This window comes from Eulemur rufifrons, chromosome 30, assembly GCF_041146395.1.
Source record: "Eulemur rufifrons isolate Redbay chromosome 30, OSU_ERuf_1, whole genome shotgun sequence".
Lineage (NCBI taxonomy): Eukaryota > Metazoa > Chordata > Mammalia > Primates > Lemuridae > Eulemur > Eulemur rufifrons.
The window spans coordinates 140,606,109-140,622,958 of NC_091012.1; the positions used below are offsets into that span (position 1 = coordinate 140,606,109).

Sequence of the window (16,850 nt, forward strand, 5' to 3'; positions counted from 1 at the left end):
TTTTTATTTCAAGATATTATGGGGATACAAACATTTTAGTTACAAGTAATGAATGACTTTGCCTCGTCCAAGCCAGGGCTAGAGGTGTGCCCTTCCCCCATACAGTTCAAGAACCTCATCATTTCTGACAGCTCCCAGTGTGTTTTTGACAAAGGGGATTTTAGAGGGGAATCGTATTTGTACAAAGAGAGGAATATTATTGTTTTACTACTAACTGTAGCCATGTCGAGCCTTAGTTGTCAAATGGCTTTTTAGCATATGTGACTTAGAGGAATTAATCACCAAGAAAGGAGTGAAAATTTATTTCCTGGAAAAGTGCCTTAAAACGTCAAAAATCAGTAACACTACTCTTTTTTTGTGTGTGAGATTAAAGAAAAATTAATTTTATTTCTCTTGCTGTCTAGGCACAAATATTCCAAGCGTATACATATAGTGGCAAAATCTAGGTGATAAATGAAAGAAAACTTAACTATGTTAGCACAATAAGACAGGTGCTTTAACCAATCAACATCAACATGAAACTATGTGAAAATAATTAAATTATACCAGTTTTCTTCTGTCAGTGGGATGTTTGACATTGTGTAGATATAGGTTATAAGTAAAGATAATTATGAAAGATTATTAAATAAAGATCTTCCTGACATGGATTAATTGAAAAGTGTTTAGTATTTTGTGAACACAGTTAAACCATAGTGGATTTCTGGCAGCATGTCTCTCTCAGCTTAGAAAGCTTTCAGCAATTTGAACATAGAATAATAATCTTACTGAGGGTTTAGAAATTACATATGTTTGGAATAAAATGACTTGGTTAGTATGAATTATGCCTGCTTGAATAACTAAGAAAAATCTTTACCTAAAGAACATTTTCCCTTACATTTGTAATTTTCCATTACCGAATCTTAATTTAATTCCATTTGCAATTTAGATTTTTTTCATAATTAGAACAAACTCAAATTACCTAGAATGTATTAAGAACCAATTTTGTACAGTGCATATTATAAGAAATGTTTCAAAAAACTGTCAAAGATAGAAAGTTTAGGTGCAATTTGTCTAGTGGAATATTTGGCCATTTTGAATAATTAGCTCATTATTTACTTGTGCAGAGGACTGCTTCCTAAAACTTGTTATAGTTTTATTTGTTGTCAATTGATACTGCTGGTTTGGATATTGTCAATTATTTTCCATATTATTTTAGCCAAGCCATTTAACCTTTTTAATACTTAGTGTCCTCAGCTATTAAAAACAATAGTAATATTATTAATTATACATCCTCCGAATATTTTTTTAGGATTATAGTGATTTGCGGGGTGAGCTACTACATGGGAAAGAATTATAAAACAGAAATGATCAGTATGTTCCTCTGACTTTGATTTTATGTTAATTTAATGTTAATCCTATTACGTTGTGTTTCATTGGACGATTTGAGTTCTTTCTGTGCTTGAATCAGGAAGCAGAAACCCTGGTTGGAAGCAGCTTCCCACCTTCCTAGTCTGTTGGTTCTCCTATAACAGGTGGTTTTCATAATGAATTAATTTAACATTCTCTGTTTTATGTTTAAGAACCTCTTTCTTTGCTGTAGTAGTGGTAAAACCGCAGTGCAAGCAAACAGAAATTGAGAATTTGTGAGCTCCAGATTTGAGGACCACAGAGACATTGTGAGATATCAAACCTCAGCTCTCAGTAAGCCAATCAGATCCACATGCCACACACTCAACGTAAAGGCACAAGGACCAGAGGGAATGCCTAGGAAAGAGTGATCTATTCATGGACTAAATACTACTAAAAAAAGACGAATTAGTGTGGTTTCCATCTTATTATTTCACTCTTCTATTCTATACTGAGGTTCAGAGAAGCATGTCTAGGTTGCCACAACTTAGAAAGTGGTGGCAGATTAAAAAAAAACTAAAAATTCCATTAGATTTTAGCGGTGTTAGACTTTTGGTGGTGAAGGTGAGTGTTGGTATGTGGTCTGTGGTTGGGGGGTGTGTGTGTGTTTGTGGCGTAGGAGGGAAGGTTACAGGAGAAATATCCACAGTTCAGTTAAGGTCAACTATGTTACAACTTTCTGGGAGAAGCCAAGTTATAAAACATCTAAAATACTCTGCACTCCCTTTGTTCCTGAAACCCCAAGCATCATAAAGTCCCCTTTAAGCAAGAAGCCCTCTTTGTCTGCTGTGAATGTTGTTGTGTGTGGAATCCTCCAGTTTGCCCTGGGGACAATTTCTGCTGCCATCAGAAAGGAAGAACACTGGAGGAATTGACTTGTCTCCAGCAAAGGAGCTTTTGTGATGGGTTTCCACAAGATAGGACTCCTTTTCTTTTTCCTTAAAACGGATGCCTTTGGCCATGTTCTACCCTGCTTCCCTCTCTTTTACAACATAATCCATCATTCAATCAACAAGTGAACTTCCAATATTCACCTGACACCCCATCTGCCTCTTATGCATCAACTCCAGCCCCAACTCAACTCCAGCCACAACTCATGCCAATCAACCTATTGATCTAATCCCAACTCAAACTCTTTGGAGGCTTTCTTCTCTTTTCTATTCCTTATTGTCTTCAGAAACAAAGTATCCAGTGACTGCTCTAGGATTTCAGGGGTAATGTAGAGGAGAATCTAAAAGTCTGTGTTTTCCATGGAGAAGCCTTGGTAGAAAGGTGTTCAACCAGTCCTGACATGAATGAATATACAAGGCGTATGCACATGTGGTTGTGCAATGAGGAAATGCCGCCCAAGTTCCTTAAAACGTAGCTTCTCGTTTATTGCTTCTTTCGATGCAGGGAGACATAAAGAATGCAAAATGGGGGAGAAGGGAGAGATAAAGCTATGACAGAACTATAGGAGGCTGCGTTGATGGTATAATTTAACATGCAAAGTGCACGCTCGGGTCTTTTTTGCATTGTTATATTTTGACATTGGAGGATTCATAAATGGAATTCCATCCAAATGCGTTCTGATGCATATCTTTCTTCTCAGCACGCTGTGCAAGAAGGTTAAATCAAAGAACACGAGGTTCCACCCTTCCCAAATTCAAATGTGCTTTTTATCACCTGGTGTTTAAATCATTAATCCAAAACCTTTCAGTCTCCCTCAAGTTTTTAAGCTAGCAAAATAGTCTCATAACTCTATATTCATAATGTATTAATCCAGATAACTAGTATGAAATCATCTTATAATATTATTTTGGGGTGTTTTAATGAAGCAGTTTAAATTTAAAAATAGAGAAGTAAACCTTGGAGGGAAAACTGCATCTTTCCTAAGGATACTAAAAGGTTAAAAATATGTAAATGTAGATTACCTATTTTATTTTGAGCTAAAAATCTGAAAATAGTGAGATCAAATTTCACCATAGCACATTCTACAAGGATGTTCGCATTTTTGTATATGTATATGTATATGTATTTTTTCTCATTTTGAAGAAGGGAATTTTGTTGTATTGAATATAATATTGGAAATCTACCTGCCGGTATGTGGTTGAATCAACTAGGACTGTGATCACAGAATTATAAAATCTTCTAAGGAGAAGGAGCTTTAGTGGGCATTTAATTTAAACTCTTTCACAATACAACATTTTCCTGTTCATCCTCTTTGACACTCTAAGCAGAGCTGAAACGTCTTCCCCAGGGTTACCAGAAGTTCAGTTTAAGGATGATTTGACAGGTCTGCATTCCCCAGTAGACAGTAAACCCTCGGAAGGCCCAGAGCACGTTCGAGGTGAAGGAGTGTGTTGTCTGTGTGAATGCATGGGACCAATGAATGAACTTATAACACCTGGGCACCCAGCTTCGTTGAACCTGGCCTAGGAAGACAGTTGCAGCTTTGTAAGTGCGTTCACTCATTTTTGGAAAGAGTTGGTGATTTTTACCTGAGCAATCTCTGCCAGCAGAGCGGAAACAATTGGGAAGGTTTCCTTCTTCTGCCAATAGGTCGCTGTGGAAATCTTGGAAGACAAGATAATATTTTCGTTCCAGGTAGTCTTTTGCAAGCATCTTTAGCAGGCCTTCCTTTCTCCTGCAAGGGGCTTCGAGACCCTCCCATCATTCTTGCTATCCTAGTTTGCATAGGCTATAAACTGATCATACATGGAGGTCCCGGACCCACACAGTTACTCCTGAGGTCAACCAATAGGGCATGCACTTGTTCTCATTCATCCGTTATGTGCTATCAACACACCCAGAGTTGATGTTAGATTTTTTTTTTTTTTTTTGGCAAGTGCATTACACTCTTGATTTGTATATATTGAGCCTGAAACCATGTGCTTTTATAAATTATTTTAAAGTAATATATTTTACAATATGACTCAGTAAAAGCAAATAGGATACCTCCACCTCCTATGACACACTGTTGGCAGGCACCAAGACAAAGCCATTTGCTGCTGAAGTTCACTTTTCCCCAGAGGACCCTGAACGCACAACCATTACCAGCCAGCCCAGAAGCCTGTTTGCTGCGCTTTTCCCTGAAATACCAGGCCCCTGAGGTGTAACCGGAGAAGGCCGTGTGAAAGTGTGCTAGGACGGCCACTAAACTAAGCGGTTTGCAGTTTTGAGAGAGCAGTGGATTGCCTGTTTTTAAAATGCAGGCCACTAGAATTCGATGGAAGGGAGAAGGAATCATTTCCAAGAAGTTCAATAAAGTTCATAGGTTGGAAAGGGATTGAGCTCATGATAAGAGAAATTTTCTCCAGACTTAGGGGAGAATGAGCTTCCTCTGGCATTTTATTCAATTTAAGATTTTGTAGTTATTTCTGATCATCATCGTCATCATCCTTTAAATTTGAATAGCTATGAGAAGGTACTATGAGGTGGTAGCCTAAAAGGAAAAGTTTCTATGAAGATTTTGAGATTGCTATTTTAAGAACACAGAACATTGGTTGGAATCTGTGTTTTAAAAACCTTTACAGGCCACTTCATAGCTGGCAATCTTGCAAATTTTTCTCATCATGGGTTTTGAGTTGACGTGTGCTATAGGTTGAATCGTGTCTCTCCCCGCCCCCCCCCAAAAAAAGGTTTGTTGAAGTCTTCACTGCCTGTAGCTAGGAATGTCACCTTACCTGCAAATGGGGTTTCCTCCCTAACACCGTAATGTTGGACTCTGCCCCTCAGGACGATAAGACAATAAATTCTTCTTGTTTCAAGCCACCAAGCCTGCGGTAATTAGCTACAAAAGTCCCCTAGGAAATAAATGCAACCTGGGGTATGTATTTTCTGCTGCACAACCTGGCTAGGGCAGAAGTCAGAACAGTTGTCTGCATTCTCTAACATCCTCTGAGGGTCCACTGCTCTCACCTTGGGGGGACATCCTCTTGACACCTTTTTGGTCCTTAGGCTGTCTCCTCCCCTCCTGCTCACCAGGGAAGTCGGTCTTGGTTTCCAATATCCCAAGGCTAGGATTTTCCAAGTGAAAAAGACCCAGCTCTCATGGAACGCCCTGTCCCTTGTACTCAAGTATGGGAAGGCCGTAGGACCTGCTTCTCACCGATGGAATATGGTGGAGATGATGGAACACCACTTCCAGGATTAGATTGCATCAGCTTATAGTATTATTCCTCACAAAAAAAGCTAATGGCATGTGTTTGATGATCCTGCGCTGATATTATCCACTACAGCTTCATGAAACCTGGTGAATCCATTACAGCCCAAGTCTACTGCAACCAGCTGGATGAAATGATGAGGATGCTAGCGATTAAGCAGCCAAGATTGGTCAATAGAGCACAGGCTAATCCTCTTTCAAGAGACCACACTTTGCAAAAAAAACGACACTGCTCAAACTACAGAAGCTGGACTTGGAAACTCTCTGTCATTCACTGTATTCACCAGACCTTGCACCAACTGACTACTGTGTCTTCCAGTCTTTGGACCACTTCCTGCAAGGAAAAATATTGAATTCTTAACAAGCTGTGGAAAAATGCCTTTCTCAATTTCATTGCCACTCACTCTCCAGGCTTTTTTGCTGTTGGCATAAACAAGCTACCGTTAAGATGGCAAGACTGTGTCGATAGTTTAGGCACATACTTTGATTAATTGTAGTGCTTCTTGTTTGAGATATAATAAAGTGCACTGTTGATTCGAAATTGCACATTTCATATGTAACGACCTTTATGTCCTGCTAGCATACCCTTTCGGTCAATCGTCTTGTTGTTTATATACCTTGATGAAACAAGGGGCCATGTTGGAAAAGGTCCACATGCCACATGGCAAGATGCGGACAACCGCCTCTGAACAGCAGCTGGCAAGGAGCTGGGGTGTTCAGTCCAACAGGCCACAGGCAGTTGAATCCTGCCAACGACAGTGTGAGCTGGGAAGTGGATTATCCCGTCACTGAGATTTCAAATGAGACCCCCCGCTCAGGGCAACACCTTCATCCATGCCTCCTGGGAGACCCCAGAGCAGAGGACCCAGCTAAACTTGCGTCTGGATTCCTAGTACCCCAAAACTGTGATAAAATAAGTATGTCCTGTGAAACCATCCAGTTTGTGGTAATTCCTTACAAAGCCATTGATAACTAACCTGGCGTTATAGGCCAAACAAGGATTTCCAAAGTTGTCCAGATTGTAACTCAGCTTCCACATTCCTCTGTTGGAAGGATATATATTTTGAGACTTTTAGACTATAAATTACCTAGGAATGAGTTGATGGCAAGTGAAAGAAATTCAGGCTAAATCCGCTTAAGGGAAAAGGAGAGATTTCCTGTCTAAATTTACTGAGAATTCTAGCAGGGTATTTAGTTTCAGAAATTAGTGTCCTCGGGTCTAATCACTGCCGTTAGTTACTGCACGCTTCTTCTTTAGGCTTTCTTCTCAGAGAGGCCATCGCCACATGGTGGCTCAGATGGTCATAGGCATTTGCCTATAACATCATCCTTGAACTCTGAGAAGCACGTTGGCCTGGGGGCCATGTTTATTGGCCCAGTTGGGTCACAGGTCAACTCTGAACCAATTTCCGTAGGCAATGGACAGAGATGCTTGGATTGACATGGCGTGCCTGGGTTAGGTGCAGCTTCCAGGATGGGGAAGGGAATGAGCCACGCCACCAGTAGGGCAGATGCAAGTAAGGTGTTTCTCCAAAGGAAAACTGAATGCTGAGCAAGTAAACCCATCAATTTCCATTGTCACTGCTGCTCATATCGTGGATAAGAAGCAAACAAGAAAGAATGGCATGGCTTCATGGAGGAGGAGATGAACTTGTGCGAGGGGTACATGAAACCTTCTCCATTTTTCTGCTAAAAAGAAAAACCTGGACATTCAGAAATGACAAGTGTTGCTTATGAGTTGCTGCTGTTATTGCTGTTGGTCTGTAAGCAGCTGGACCTCTTAGTGACATATCGTGATAAAATGAAAGGGACATCTAGCACATCAGGGTACTTCTATTAGGACATTGTCCGGGCAGCTTCATGTGAGGGAGCCCCACCCTCTGCGAGGCTCCTGAGACTGAAAGCTGTCAGCTGGTGGTAAATCAGAGATAGCATCAGCTGTAACTGCAGATGGAAAACGTGACCCCGGATGAAGGTGGCTGTTTAGGACAGGGTAGACCATGCTGTGCCTGCCAGCTCTTTTAAGAATTCTAGCGAAAGGGTCAGGCTTACTGGAGGATGAGCTAATTTAGAGAGTTGATCTGGTGGAAGTGAAAATGAATTTGGAAAAAAATCAGCCTAAGTCTTTAGCAGGGTGAAAGTTTAGGAACTGTTTCAATGCAGGGCATGAGACAAGTGGCTGACAGCGTGGCTTTCAGTTCTCTCTCAAGGAACTCTGCAAGAAACAAAGGAGGTCACAGTCAGTTGCCTCCTACTCACTGCACTGCTTTGTGAGAGTGTGAGGCGGGCGGGTTCTCAGGCTGGTGGTGAAACCTGGTCTTCAGTGCTTGTGCAGTTCTGTAAGTCCAAGTAGGCACCATTAATATCCTTATTATGTTGAGTTTCATTGGGTTGTTTGTTAACATTTGCTCTATGGGTCCAGGACATTAGCAAAAGTGCTGTTTTTTCAACTGCTGGGTGCATATGTATTGAGCCTATTTTAGTAGTTAGGTCACTTTGCTGAATGTGATCCCTTGCAACCCTTCCCTCTTAATTTAGTCAACTACAGGGTAAGATGCACAGCTAACTGGAATCTTCATGAAGTATAATCCATGCGCTGAGGCGGCACGTTGGGGAGATCCGAGAACATCTGGGAAGAGCATGTATGTCGGACTGAAGAGGGGGAGAATTCACAAAGGAGAAATGTGAAGGACAAGTAGCTAACCAAGTTGCTGGGGGGAGGGTTGTTTCAGGCAGAGGGAGAGCATGTTCAAGGCTGAATCAAGGAGTCTGACGTCAATATTGATTCTCTTAGCTGAGCGTTGTTTAAGAACCTGGGTGACAGTGAATTTGCAGTCTCACACTCGGCCAAGCATCTGAAGTGCAGTCACTGTGTGTGGTCAGCTAATTGCAGGGTGACATCCTTCAGCCATCAGCGAAGCTAGAGAGAATATTGACAGATGAGCTCTTAGGAAAACTGAGAGGCCTAACAAGGACAAGTATTTAGCTAAAAGAGAGTCTGACCTCCTTTCAGAGAGGTGAATCAGGGATGGACAATATAACCCATAGAGCAAATCCATCACGCTGCTGCGTGTTTTTGCAAAAGAGTTTAATGGAACACAGACACACCCATTTATTTCCATATTGCCTCTGGCTGCTTTCACCCTACAATGGCAGAATCGAGTTGTTACACCAAAGACCCACAAAGGTCCACAAAGTCTACAATATGCATTTTCTTGCCCTTAATATATATAAAAGCTCGCTAACACCTGCCGTAAAAGAATACCTTCATGAAGTCATGTGGGGTCCAGGCACGGTGGCTCACACCTGTAATCCTAGTACTCTGGGAGGCCGAGGTGGGTGGATTGCTCGAGGTCAGGAGTTCAAGACCAGCCTGAGCAAGAGCGAGACCCCGTCTCTACTAAAAATAGAAAGAAATTATCTGGACAACTAAAAATATATATAGAAAAAAAAATTAGCTGGGCATGGTGTCGCATGCCTGTAGTCCCAGCTACTTGGGAGGCTGAGGCAGGAGGATGCTTGAGCCCAGGAGTTTGAGGTTGCTGTGAGCTAGGCTGACACCAAGGCACTCTAGCCTGGGCAACAAAGCGATACTCTGTCTCAAAAAAAAAAAAAAAAAAAAAAAAAGTCATGTGGGGATCTTCTAGTTAAGACATAGACAGGAGGGGCAGAGTCCAGAAGTTCCATGTCAGTTCGATGTCGTAAAGTGGTTGTTCTCAAACTAGCCTGGTACTTTCTTCATGTGCAGATTACTTTGCTCCATCCAGGCTGCCACTTACCCACAAAATTGGGGGATAAGTCCAAAGAATCAGCATTTTAATGACCCTGGAGGTGATAATGACTGAAATTTTAAATATGTATATCATCATAGAATTAGAAAATTGGACCTGAGGTATTTTTAATCCAAGTATAAACAGATACTCCTTTCTGCCATTAGAAACAAATAAGAAAGAAATGATAAAATCCTATTTAAAAACCATGGTTCATACAGCTTATACTAAGATAAATTTCTGGAATGACCTCCAAGACAAAATAGTTGCAAAGTGTATTCAGTTAAATTAAGATGCATGCAATGAGGCATTATTAGCAATAGGTCTTTAAAATCAAATCAATTTAAAGAAAATACTAGGAGCCCAGTAGGCAAAGGACACCCGACCAATATATGAGTAAATATAGACAATTATACCATTAGCACTAATACTGCTACATTATGGTCATGGTGATGATGGTCATAATGGTGGTGGTGACAGTAATGATGGTGATGGTGGAGATGATCATGGGGATGATGGCGATGTGATGTGATAATGGTATTATGATGATGTTAGTGATGGCAGTGATGACAGTGGTGATTATGGTAATGATAGTGGTGATGATCATGGTGATAGTGATGATGGTGATGATGATGATGGTGGTGGTGATGGTGGTGATGATGGTGATGATGATGGTGGTAATGATGGTAATGGTGACGGTGATTATGTGATGTAATGATGATGATGATGGTGCTGATGATGATGATAGTGATGGTGGTGATGGTGATGATAGAGATGTTAATGATGATGGTGGTGATGGTGATGATGGTGGTGATGACAATGATGATAATGATAGCAACGATGATGATGGTGATGATGATGGTGATGGTAATGATGATGGTGATGATGATGGTGATGGTGGTGATGATGGTATTGATGGTGATGATAATGCTGATGGTGGTGATGATGGTGATCATAATGATATGGTAATGATGGTAGTGATGGTGGTGATGATGGTAATGACGATGATGATAGTGATGGTAGTGATGATGGTGGTGATGATGATAATGATGGCAATGATGATGGTGGTGATCATGATGGTGATAATGGTCATGGTGATACTGATGACTGTGATGATAATGATCATGGTGGTGGTAGTGGTGACAGCAGCAATAAAAACGATTATTGTGATGATAATGATAATAATGTTGATGATTATGGAGATGGTATATTTCTACATCCCAATCCCTGTTGGTCTCCCAGGCTCGACACAAACAGAATCACCTCAGAGACATTTCAAACTTACCCTGTTCACAGCTCAACTGACAAGTTCTACACAATGTTGCCATCTTAGTTTTTATCATCTTAGGGGAACTCACACTGTGCCCCCATCACTCAGTTAGCCCAATATGCTCAGTGCAGAGCTGCGTGCCTATCGATGGCTGCCTTTGAGGAGGTGCCATTCACTACTGTGGGGAGCTACAGTGGGCAAGGCTGGTTAAAGGAGATGAGTCCAAGTTGTCAGGGAAAGACAGGACAGCCAACTCTATCTGGAGCTCTTGGATGAGTTTATCAACTGCAGGGATATATCCAATGGTATTTTGAAGACTGGAAAGGATGTTTTCAGGCCAAGCAGAGATTCTTAACTAAGGGCAATTTTGCACCCACTGCAGGGGATATTTGAAAATGTCTGGAGATATTTTTGGTTGTGACAACTGGGAAGATGGTACTGACGTGGAGTGGGTGAAGGCCAGAGATGCTGCTAAACATCCTACAATGTGGAAGACAGACTCCCACAGCAGAGAATTATCTGTTCCAAAATGTTAGTAGTGTTGAGGTTGAGAAACTTGGCTCTACGTCATGCATTTGTAATCATTCTGTTAATGCTTATTCTAGATTCAACTAGGGAAGGAGAGGTTTCCCTCTCAGAGGATAGTTGGCAATGTCTAGAGATGGTTGTCCCAACAGGGCAATGTGTGCTTCTAGCATCTAGAAGGTAGAGGCCAGGGGTGCTGTAAAACATCATACAGTGCACTCACAGCTGCCAGAACAAATACATAATTATCCTGCCCGAAATGCCAACAGTGCCCAGGTCAAGGGGAGCAGAGGTAGACAATAGAAGAAGTCTATAGAAAAAGAGAACCTGAGTAGTTTTGTTGTGCTTGGGTAACACCGAAGAGTGTAGACTGGTGCAGCAAATGCCTGAAAAAGCAGATGGGCACCAAATTGCAGTGGGTCTCCAGTGGGTCAGAGAAGAGGAATGAGTCCCACCCTTCTTGGCCACTCCGCTAAGTGCTCCAGCACCAACGCGGTGGTTTGCATGTATTATCTTATGCATCCTGTTTGAGGATTATCATGTCGACAGCTAGAGTCCCATGAAGGAACATGCTTAAGCAGCAAAATGACAGGCTCTGATTTGCATTCTGAGATTAATGATTCAGACTGCCAGTTATTTGTTAACTTGCTTGGCTTGGCCTAAGCAGACATCTAGAGGGTGTAATTTGATTTATTTTGCAGAGAGGTGATCTGCCCATACATTATCTTGGTCCACTGCCTGAAGTTCTGACCACTGAAGACTTATTTGTTTAGTTTATGTTGTCTCATTTCCAAGAGCCATCAAAGAAGTGCAAATGGATTAAATCACGGAACAAGTTGACCAATGGATTACTTTATCAGATAATTAGCATGCCAAGCCAATTTATCAAGAAATGGAGTATTTAAACAAGGGAAAGTAGCACATTCAGGGGAGATAGGAGACCTTTGTCCCAGTTTTTTTTTTGGCATAAATAAATCTATTGGTGCATATTATTGATATTTGGTTCTGCTTCTTAAGTTAGACTGCAAAACATTTTTTATTGAAATTCTCTGAAGTTGACTAGTATGGCAAGACTGAGTATCCATAGGTATGTTAAAAGATCATTCTATCATCTTTTGTAGAGCAAAAAGATCTATTTACTATTGGATAGAGTATAAAGCAGGATTTAGTCATAGCTGGTAGGAAGCAAATATTAAATAATTTTTTAAGAGTTCCTTCTATTATACTATGCTGTGATTATAGCTGGAAGAAAACATAAAAAATAAATGTTTTGGCCCTTTCATATACAATCACTACAAAAATGTCCATGTATATGAATGCTACGAAAAATGTCCCGTAAAAAGAAAACTCTCCACCATCATTAACAAAATTAATCAGTGATCATTACCATGGGATTTGGGATGCATTTTATAGGTTTTTGATTAGATTCAAGAGCCAAAGAATAAACCCTAATTGATGATAACCGGCTATAATTTTCTTCCTTTAAAACAATGGCCTCTGGCCAAATACGGCCAAGAGAAAGAGCATTTGATTTGTTGCTTTCCATTTGTTTCTCACTTCCTGCTGGAAAATAGAGATGATTTACTGTTTTAATATATTTTTCATGCACAATTAACATCATTGTTGCCAGCTTTATAGAAGAGGCAGGAAAACAGACCTGTGATGATTTATTATGAGCCCATGACACAGAATTAATGCTACCAGCAGCAGAGTTTTAATGGGGAAAAGTTAAAGCACAAAGTCCTAAAAAGAAAAAGAAAGCTTAGTGTCAAAAATGTGTTTGCTTTAGACAAGCTTTTGGCTTTCATGGATGGTTTTATTTTTTATAACAATAACAAAATATATTCACATCAGGGACTTTTTTTTGTTTCAAAGGTTTTATGTGGAATTCCAATATGGTAAAATACGTAATGTCATTATGTGAGCTAGTAGGCAAAAATCCAATCAAGATTGGCATTTTTAGAAAGAAATGGGGCAGGGGGAATATTTTAAAGATTCAGTATCTTTTATTTTTCCACAGTTGGCATATAAATTGAAAAGTCTGCATTCCAGCCAAAATAGGGTTTTTTTAAAAAACATTTCAACATAAAAAATTAGTCTGGTTTGCATATTTGTACGTGGTTTTCTTTTGATTTCCTCACTTTGTACCTGCCCTGGTATGAGACCCATGTAGTGATCAAAGCTTTCTTTTGGGCACAGAGATGAAACTCAGAAACATACTATTTGTTTTCATTTACTGGGAAGAGAGAGATGTTTCAATGAAATAAGGACACACTAAAGCCCTTACTAAATGCAATTGTATATTGGTGAATTTGATGTTTTGGAGCACATACTATTGTTTTGGATACCTTTTAGTCTATTTAAAGCAAGTAAAAGGCAAATGTGTAAAAGTCAAAATCAAGCATCACTGGAAGAGTCCGGTTCCCTTTGTTTCCAGATGGGTTCTTTGTCTCCTCATATCTGCACGGTGCGTTCTCTCTCCCATACCTAGATTTTCAGCCTTTTCTGTTTCATTTTGGCGACTTGCTTACCTTCCATATGCACTCACTGGTCATAGTATTGTATCGATAAGCAAGGATTGTGTTCATCCCATTGGGTCTTCCAAACTGCTCAAGACAGTGCCACACAAACTATAGCTGACAACAATTACCTGTTAAATTTATATGAATCACAGCCTGGATGTCAGACCTGTGGTTTCTTTCTTTCTTTCTTTTTCTTTTTCTTTTTTTTTTTTCTCTTTGAAAGGAAGACTTCCATTTTCTCTGCAGCCATGGTACGTTACAGAATTATTTCTTCTTCTGTCTCGTAGTGTAGTAACCCTGGCGCAGCTGTATTTGGGAGCCCTTATGTGAAGTTACTGGTCCCGTTGAGGTTGCACTGGACCTACCTACTTGGGAGGGAACTGGAGGTCACATATGGGCCCTTTTCTCGTCTGCTCTTCAGACACCTACTAGCATCTTCCGTGGCTGAAACCAAGGGGAAGCCAGAAGGCAAGTGTGAACCTATTGGTTCGCCTTCCACAGCAGAGAGCAGAGTAGACTGAGGGAGAGTGAATCTCAAAGGGCCCTGACAAGGAAACGAGCAAAAATAAAACACGTACAAACTTCTATTAATAGCATCCATCACAGATGCGTAAGCCAGTCTTTGAGCTTTGTGTGGTCCTGTTCTATTGGTGGTTTCTTCCTGCAAGGTAAAGTATGAATCACATAGAACAAATGCCTCTCTGTCTTTCATCTTCAACATTTATTCTTTCATGTACAATTTGGAATCAATGTATCTAATTCAGTGACATTCTTCTGTCTGTCCTGGGAGTTGTGTTGTGTTGAAAGATGGTTTGAGAAAAACAGATCTCTTCCAGAGTTCATTATCTGATCTGTAAATTGACATAGTTCATTACTTATTGGGATTTAATTTTAGCTTTATGAAAGCCTTTGGGAATTGTGTGTTAATTAATTATTATTATTATTATTTTGTAAATGATATCTTCAATTACATTTCCTACTTCTAGTATAAAAGAATGTCTTTTTGTGTACATTGATTATATGTTCAGCAATCTTCTTGGATTCCCTATTATTTCTAGTGGCTTATCTGTTAAATTACATGGTTTCCATAAATACGATCACAGTATCTATGAATAATGACCATTTTTCTCCCTTCCCATTTAATACTTATAATTTTCATATTCTTTTTAACTTGTGCCATTGTGTGGCCTATTGACAGTGCTAAGATGAACACTATTGGTGCAAACTTATGTCTCCATTCATGATTTTACAGGAAATGGGTCTAACATCTCTTTAGTAAATGCAGTGTTGAAGAGAGATTATTTGACATACAGCCATTATTATATAAAATAAATTACCAGTTTTCCTAATTTTTTATTATGTTTTCTTTTGATCATAAACAGGCATCGAATATTGCCAAATTTCTATGTCATTTCTAAGCTTACATGGTTTTTCTCTTTTTTTCTATTCCTGTGGTTTTATAGTTTAATGGATTTTTAAATTATTGAATTTAGAAAATAACCTTTTTTAAATCATAAATGGAAGTTTCAAAAAATAGCATACCGTATTCTATAATATTGTAGTGGAATATATCTTAAATTCTAAAAATAGCCACTTACTCTATTAAGTTTGATATGTTAACGTTTCATATGTTAACATTTCTACATTGACATCCACAAGTGAATTTGATTTATAACTTTCTGATGTTGTGCAGTCTTTATTTGTTTTTGATATCAAAGTTAAACTATCCGTACAAAAAGACTTTGGCAGCTGTCTTTAATTTTATATTTTCTAGAGAAAGCTTCACTAAGAAGGATTACTAGAAATTTTGTGAAAATTATCTTGGGTGGTGAGTTTTCGTGTGGAAGATCTTTGATTACTCCTTCAATAGTATTAATAGTTTATTTATTTATTTCTTTGTGTTCAAGTTGCAGTGTTGTTTTTGTCAACTATTTATTTCAATTTAGTTTTTTTAATATCAGTGCTTATATAGTTAATATTATATTTTTACATTTTTGTTTTATTTGTGATTATTTAAAGTGATTTCCCCCTTTTTCCTTGAAGATTATTTGTTTTTATTAATTCTTTCCTTTCCTTGATCAGCCAGAAGCTTGTCTACATTATCAAGCTTTTCAATACACTGGCTTTCATTTTGGTAAGAAGTTCTGGTGTTTTTTATTCTCTGTTTCACTGACTTTTGCTGCTATCTCGATCATATCCTATTTTCTGATTTATTTGGATTTATTCTGTTTCTGTTATTCTATGACTTGACTCCGTGGCTCATTTATTTCCAATCCTTCCTAGTATCTCGTAAAGGTATTTTAAGTTTTAATCATCCCTGTGACCACTTCTGCAGACCTGTCAGACACATTTTCACATGTGATATTTGAATTATCCTTGGATGCCAAGCATTTATTTTGTGTGGTTACTTTAGCTTAAAGGCAGACACGCACATGCACACTCACACACACGTATAGTGTTCTAACGTTATTTTGAAGGTTTTTAACTACTGATTTCTAATTCTACTGAATCATGGTTGGAGATTATATTGCCAAATGATGCTGCTGTTTAAAAGTGCTATTTATGAAAAGTACGTTTTGTAAACATTCTGTGTGTGCTCGAAAGCTGTACCCACGTATACACATACATTGACACAGTTATAAATGCAAAAGAATATATGGGTGTGTGTGAGAATGTGTGTTTTGGGGAGCATAGATTTCCACATATGTCCATCAGATCACACTTATGGGTTACTTCAGTCTTCTAAATCTTTGACTACTTTTGTCTCCTAAGTTTATTGGTTCTAAGAAGGTTGTATTTTAATCTCTTACAGTATTTGTTTTTTTTTCCTTTATCTTATATAATTCATATATGATATATTATGTATATAATATATATGTATATATTATTTACATGCTTTGAGGATTTATTAGGATCTTACATATCAGTTATATCTTTTCAATCTTGTTCCTTTCCCAGTATTTATTATTCATTTATGACACATGATTTTTGTCTCATTAAATTTGCTTCCTCTGATGGGTTTTATTCATATTTGTCTTGTATTTTATATTTTTAGTCTCTTCATTTTAAACTTATGCATCCTTTTGTTTTAAATGTACCTGTTGTCCACATGGTGCTAAATCTACTTTAATCCTATTTTATCAATTTACCCTAATTGTATTTCTGCAATTATCATTATCATAGAGTTTATTTCTGTCATTTTATTGTATAATTTCTATTCACCATGCACAGTG

The 16,850-nt window shown here is 38.9% G+C and overlaps 1 protein-coding gene across 5 annotated transcripts in view; it reads left to right on the plus strand.

Annotated features, from left to right (window-relative positions):
* NLGN4X (neuroligin 4 X-linked) overlaps positions 1-16,850 on the plus strand; it is a 235,099-nt gene that overhangs the window by 8,136 nt on the left and 210,113 nt on the right. The gene's annotated exons all lie outside the window — the stretch shown is intronic.